The 6,853-nt window shown below is 44.1% G+C and overlaps 1 long non-coding RNA gene across 1 annotated transcript; it reads right to left on the bottom strand.

Annotated features, from left to right (window-relative positions):
* Positions 1-1,508: 1,508 nt before the first annotated feature.
* Positions 1,509-4,658, bottom strand: LOC148123251 (uncharacterized). Its single transcript, XR_015735473.1, has 3 exons — positions 4,454-4,658; positions 1,958-3,197; positions 1,509-1,786 (listed from the first exon to the last, which is right to left on the bottom strand). It is a non-coding gene; the product is annotated as an uncharacterized LOC148123251 (long non-coding RNA).
* Positions 4,659-6,853: the final 2,195 nt, after the last annotated feature.

Here is a 6,853-nt window from a genome sequence, read left to right as displayed (position 1 = left end):
GACACAGACATAACAGTCATGAGGAGAAAAGACCAAATCCATGGTTGTCCAACTCAAGCAAGCTGTGTTTTGGCTGTACTTAGGACTGGCCAACTGACTGACTCACCCCAAGTTGGGTGCCTCTCAAGGACTTTTTTAGGAGAGATAAGGTGTTCACAGGGGCCTCAGAGTCTAACATTGTTAGAAAACTACAGTGAAAGGGAAGGAACCAGGGAAAGGATATGCATCGTGTGAATGGGGCTGCGAGTTTAGTGTAGATTGTTAAACCAGAGAACCATTGAAAGGCCTAACTTAACATTAGTGCAGCCATGAGAGGCTGCAGACAAGTTTAGTGTAAACTGAAAACCATGTTTTGCAATTTACAACTGATCAAAGAAACAGGTACTTTGAGGGGGTGGTGGTTTTGAAACAGGGTTTCTCTGTGTTAACAGCTCTGGCTGTCCTGGAACTCACTTTTGTACATCAAGCTGGCCTCGAACTCTGCCTTCCAAGTGTTGGTATTAAAGGTGTGTGCCACCTCCACACAGCTGGAGCCTATCCTTAAATGAAAATCGAAACATTAACTTCCAAGGACTTCACACAGGACAAACGGGAGTTTATTCTTTAACTACAAACAGAAACCTTAACCCACACAGCACAAACAAACTTCTCTATTTCAAACAGAACCTCTAACCTGCAAGGTATATTGCTCCTGTTTCAGTCTCACAATATTCCTGTATTCTTATAATGATCTAACATTAGATTGTAATTTAAAAAAAAAAAACTGGAGACCTGTGATTGGTTTTTGACTCCGTTGCATGGTAACGGTATGCTGACTGAGCATCAATGCTGAGCCATTTGGTAGAGAAGGACTTCTGTTTACAAAGTGCCCACCCAGCAGGTGGCCCAGAGTCATGAATAAAATGCATTCTCATACTAATAGAATATGTCAAGCATACAAAAATCACAGAAAGATGTAACAGCCACCTGATGTGGAGCTTATGAAATGTAGATCCATGGATAGAAATGACATCTCCTCTAACTCTCCCATCCTGTTTCTGTCATCTTAGTAGGAAACAGCCACCATTCCGAATTGGTTCCCACTGTGCCCATGCATGTTTTGTACTTCTGTAGTAAATGTCAATATTCATAAAGTAAATGCACTGTTTTAAAACGCTGTATAGAGATGTTGGTAGTTTTGTGGCCGTGCACACGGATGGGTGTGAAGCGTGTGTATGTGTAGTTGGAGGCTGGCGTTTGCTGGGTTCCCCTGTTGTCCACCACATGTTTTGAAACAGGGTCCTCGCTGAACCTGGAGTTCTCACTCAGTTCTCTTTGGCCCAATAGTGAGCCCCTGGGGACATCTGCCTACCCTTGTCTCTTCAGTGCTGGGCTTACAGGTGCATGAAGTCATACCTGGCTTTTTTGTAATTTAAATTTTTTATTGAAAATAAATTTTTCATGCAATACATTCTTATCCCAGCTTCCCTTCCCCCAGGTCCTCCCTCACCTCCCCATCCATCCAATTCCACACCTTCTTTTCCTGTTTTTAGAAAACAAATAGGCATTAAAAAAAAAAGCAAGCCAGAATTTTAAAGAAAAAGCAAAAGGAACACATGCATATACAAATAAAGTAAAATAAAATAAAAACACAAAATAGGAAACCATTATATACAAACAAAAGACGAATACGATAAAATTGCCCAAACACAGGGAAAAATGGTAGCAGACACGGAGGCCGCCTCAGAGCTCCATGAACTCTGAGAGACCCATGGAGGCTCAGAAGGGTGTCCTGGCAGTGGAAAACCTGAAAAGAGAAAGAAAAAGATTTAAAAAGCAAGTTTTATGGAAAGATGCCTTTAAAAAAGGCCTCATGCTATTGGGAAGAAAGATGACTGAGCAGAGCCCTGCATGATGGAGAATGACGAATCTATTCTGAGGCGTCTCAGCCAGTAGGTTGCAAGCACAGAAGTTGTACCTGAGGAGCTGGCAATCCGGAGGACAGAGAGACCTGTGGCAGCCTGGAGCTCCCAAGGAGAGCTTAGCACAGAGTTGCTGCTACAAGCACAAAGGTCGAGCAGCAAGCCTGGGGCAGCAGACATTCTGGAAGGGAAGTGTGTGGCAACCAGGAGCTCCCTGGGAACCTGTCCTGCTAAGCGGCAACATCACTCCGACTCTGGGCAACGGAAGAATATTCAAGTTGAATCTCGGCAATGGTCCAGTATTTTTGGTGCTTCAAAAACTGTGAACCAGACCAAAGACTCAGTTGTCGCACCCGCCTCACCAGCAAGGAAGAACGCAACACCGGAACTCTTCTTGCAAGCAGTTTATTCAGGACCCTTTACAGCTTGCTAAGTGAATGGCGTCTTTTCTTCTTCTTCTTTCCTTCTTCTTTCTCCCGGGCAAGCCCCTCCCAGCCCTTATATAGGCCTGGTCCATCAACCCATAGCTGCCACGTGGGCATAGGTCATAGGGCCATGCAAGCAACAGCAGATTACGGCCATCATCCAACAAGCTTGTGACTAAATCATGAGCCAAGCCAGGAATTCAGAAGGGGGAAGCCCACACCATCTTAAGGGTGCGGCTCTGAAAGCTCTCAACAGTTCCCCCTTTTTGTTTTAAAAGCAACAGGCAAGAGTAGTGGTCTGATCTCTGCCGGAAAAATGGAACATGTACTACTGTCTATTCAGGCGTCATCCACCCAGAGGACAATAGACCCGTCCGGTGCCCTTTTTGCAGAGGTGGGAACGCAGCACCAACCCACGTGCAATCAGACATGCTCTTCTCAAGATTACCACCCTTAATCTCGAGTGCAGTGCGCCAGCCTCACATCCTGTGCTCATTGTTTTAGGGTGGCTAGCCATACTTGCGGGGACTGTCCTGCTTCAATGGCCGTGAAGACTTGTATGATCATGGCTGCATTACGACGTTGTGAGGCTCTCATGCGACAAATGCACCACAGACTTACCAGGGAGGCAAGTACCATTAGGCCTGTTAGGGCTCCTATTCCTGCCTACTCCTTACGATAACTAAAAGTCCATTTCAGCATAATAAGAAAAGCATCAGCAGTAGGTAGTTTCAGTCGTGTGGCATTCAGGGAAATAATCCGGTTGGTCAAGTTATCTGTCAGGTTCTCGAACTCCTTGCTCCAGTTTCCCTGGAGGTATGCGCTCAGCTGCTAGCTCAGGTTACCATTCTTTGTAAAGTTCTCAGTCAATCTGGAAGTAATACATAAAGAGGAGAGGGAATGAATACATCCTATACTGGTTAAGGTTGCTAAATCATCCACTTGCTCTTGCAAGAGGTCTACTCTTTGGTTTACTGTCAAAATGCCAGCTTTCAAATGACCATCAATGGATTTCAGAGTGGTCATTGTGGAGGCCGTCTTTTCCACTATTTCGTTAACTGTCTCTGCAATCTGAGTTGTTGCAGCCATGGCAACAGCAGCCATCGTGGCAGCTGCAGCAGATGCAGCAATTGCAGTGGTGACTAGGGCCGCTGTTATCCCAAAGTCTCGTTTTGTTCTGAGCAGATGAACTATTGGGAAGGTACTGGTATCAACTCTGACTGGGATGGGAACATATGTGGGAACTCTCATCACCACAGCCGTGTTATAAGTACCATTCCAGCATTGACTTGTGAGGCAAGTTGCCTTTGAGGTATTACAATAGATCACATCCTCTGTGGCATTGGTAATATTAATCAGCAAATAGAAGAAAGGTGCCTTTAAGCACATTGGACTGGCGGAAACAGTAGCATTGTTCAACATTTTATTTATAGTAACATTTGAGAGAACGCCCTTCACATTTCTGCTGGCAGAGATGTTAAGTAGTCGAACAGTCAAATCACGAAGGGCAGCAAAAGGCTCTAGGGATGAAAAGGCCCCTCTTTCATTAGAAAGAATCCATTGAAACCAGGGCCAGGTATTTTTCTTATTAGTTTTCTGATTAGTCCGATTAGCAAGACTAAAGGAGTATCTCCCTAAAGGAGGGGTAAATTCAAAACCTGGTGCAATCTGCGTTGACCTATGGTCTGGGCTTTGACATGGTGTCCAATGAGGGGGGTACCCTAAATTAGGGGCACAATAAGGTAATACTTGCCGAGCGGTGGAATTCCCTAATCCAAAGCGTGAACTTGAAGGCCGAAGCCCTTCCATCAACATCAATAAGGTAGTAATACTTGTGGCATTACCACCGTTTTTACTGCTGCCCGTGCCTGAGGAAGCACCCGTATTTATTGTTCGCAGTGCTTCCACGAGCATGGCGAGAGGAACATGATTATCGGTCAACGGGTCAAGCCAATTACCCACCGAGTCATTCCTCAACCATATACATGGGTTAGAATTATTTTCAAGAGAAAAACATAAGGCTCCTTGAAGAGGAACATCAGTTGCATTATACACAGCCATGCTAGGGTCTAAATTTACGCAGGGTAAGCCTAATTCACAACTAGTGGAAAAGAAGACGGGTAAAACCTTTGGTGTAGAATGAACAGGTATAGGAATTGGCCATGCTTTTGCTATGGCCCACAAGATTTGTTCATTGGCCTGGATCATCAACGGGGACATCAGGACTGTCATCATCAATAGGATCGCAGTCGGAGGCTTCATCTTGCTTGTTGTTCCTCTGTACTTGTACTTTTCTCACCAAGCGCTCCGGTACCCAAATAGGGTCCAGGCGATCCTGTGGAAAAACACAAACAGAACATCATGCCCATGCCAGCACGGGATCAGGGTCATGCTAGACCCCTGTTAGACTATCCTTCCAAAGCACCAAGCCTTTGGAGGGACCAGACCAATTGGAATGCCTGTCCACAGCTGATTGGGCAGAGCAATCCAATTTTAAGAAATTTAAGGTAAATAGGGTTAGGGAAAGTCTATTCTTAGGGGATTGTGCATGTGCTATTCCCCCTTTTTGTTTTAAAAGCATCTCTTTAATGGACCGGTGGGCACGTTCTCGATGCCTTGTCCTTGTGGATTGTAGGGTAGGCCATGTACGAGCTGTACACCCATACATTGACAGAACGATGTAAACATTTTGTCCCGTATAGGCGGGTCCATTATCTGTTTTAAGTTGAGAAGGTTTGCCCCATGCCACCCAAGCCTCTAGGCAGTGGGCAATAACATGATTGGCCTTTTCCCCTGTCATAGGTGTGGCATGGATAATGCCAGAACAGGTATCAACCGAAACATGTACATATTTCAAAGTTCCAAATTCAGAAATATGAGTAACATACATCTGTCAAACCTTTTGAGGTAAAAGACCTCGGGGATTTACTCCAAGCGTGGGAGGAAGGTGATATACCACACAGCTTGGACAATCAACAACTATCTTTCGTGCATCAGCACGAGAGAAGGCAAATTTATGTTGCAAGGTTTTGGCATTGACGTGATCTTCCTTATGAAATTCATACACCTTTTGCCAAGCAGAGGCAAGAAATATCCACTCCTGTTTGGTGCATAAATCCACCGTACTGTTTCCTTCAGCCATTGGGCCAGGTAAACCTGTATGGGCACGTATATGCTGTGTAAAAAAAAAGGATGTTTACATTGGTAAATTAACACCTGCAGCTGAACAAATAGAGAATATACAGGGCTGGAGGTTTAGATAGGTCCAGCACACTCAAGATGTTTCAGAGCATTTACCACATAACAGGAATCCGAAACCAAATTGAACGGAAAAGGGCAAGACTTAAAGACCTCTACTACAATCAATAAGTCTACTTGTTGAGGAGCTCCAGGAGAAAATTGATGTTTAACAGGATCACTGGAGTCTATCATATATACTCCACACCCAGTTTTTGACCCATCGGTAAATATGACACTAGCACAGGGAATGGGATGGGAGGCGGTGATCCTGGGAAAAATCACCAGATGTTCCTTAAAAAAAGTCATTAAGGGATGCTTGGGGAAGTGACAATCTATGGGTCCCCCATAGGTATAGCATAAAATTGCCCAATCATCTATGGCTGCACATAATGTTTTCACTTGACTTGCATCATATGGAGTAATTAATTTATCCGGCAAGGCTCCAAAATGTTGTACGCAAGATTGAAGGTCCTGCAAAACAAGTATAGCAACAGCAATAGGGTAATATTCGATAGCCTTTCCAGGGGAAATCCGTGGATGAATCCATAGTAAGGGTCCAACCTGCCATAATAACCATGTGGGCTGTAATTTAGTGGGTAGAATGCATAATATAACCTTTTTTGTTACGTCCACCCATTTTAAGAAGGTCTGCGCTAATCGTTCCTCTAATATAGACAGCGTTAATCGAGCTTCATCTGTTAATTCCCTGGGGGAATCCAAGGCTGCATCACCACTCAAAACATCATACAAAGGTCTTAACTCATAATTTGTCATTTTTAGACTTCCTCTAATCCAATTTATATCGTCCATAAGCTTTTGAAAATCATTTATGGTACGCAGATGATCTTTGCGCGGCTCCACCTTTCGTGAAACAACGTGGTCATGTGTTATCCTCGAGCCCAAATAGTTTACTATTTCACCATGTTGTACCTTTTCAGGGGCTATAGATAATCCCCTTTTCTTTAGGTTATCTGCAAGGACAGCATAAGCTTCCTGCAGCACAGGCTCCTTCTTAGCAGCTAAAAGAATGTCATCCATATAATGAAGGCATCTTATTTCAGGAAATTGACTTCTAACTGGGTCTAGGGTGGTTGACACAAAAATCTGACATATCATAGGCCATACTTGTGGCAATACAGTCCATTGGTACCTTTTATCTGGCTCCTCATGGTTGATGGAAGGCAAAGTAAATGCAAATCTATCGCTATCCAGGGTATTCAATGGAATGGAGAAAAAAACAATCTTTTATATCTATAACTATAATGGGCCAGTCTGCTGGTAAAGCTG

Source organism: Myodes glareolus, chromosome 1 (assembly GCF_982192425.1).
Source record: "Myodes glareolus chromosome 1, mMyoGla1.1, whole genome shotgun sequence".
Taxonomy (NCBI): domain Eukaryota; kingdom Metazoa; phylum Chordata; class Mammalia; order Rodentia; family Cricetidae; genus Myodes; species Myodes glareolus.
The sequence above is the reverse complement of the archived record's forward strand: the minus strand, read 5'-3'. Positions and strand labels throughout refer to the sequence as shown.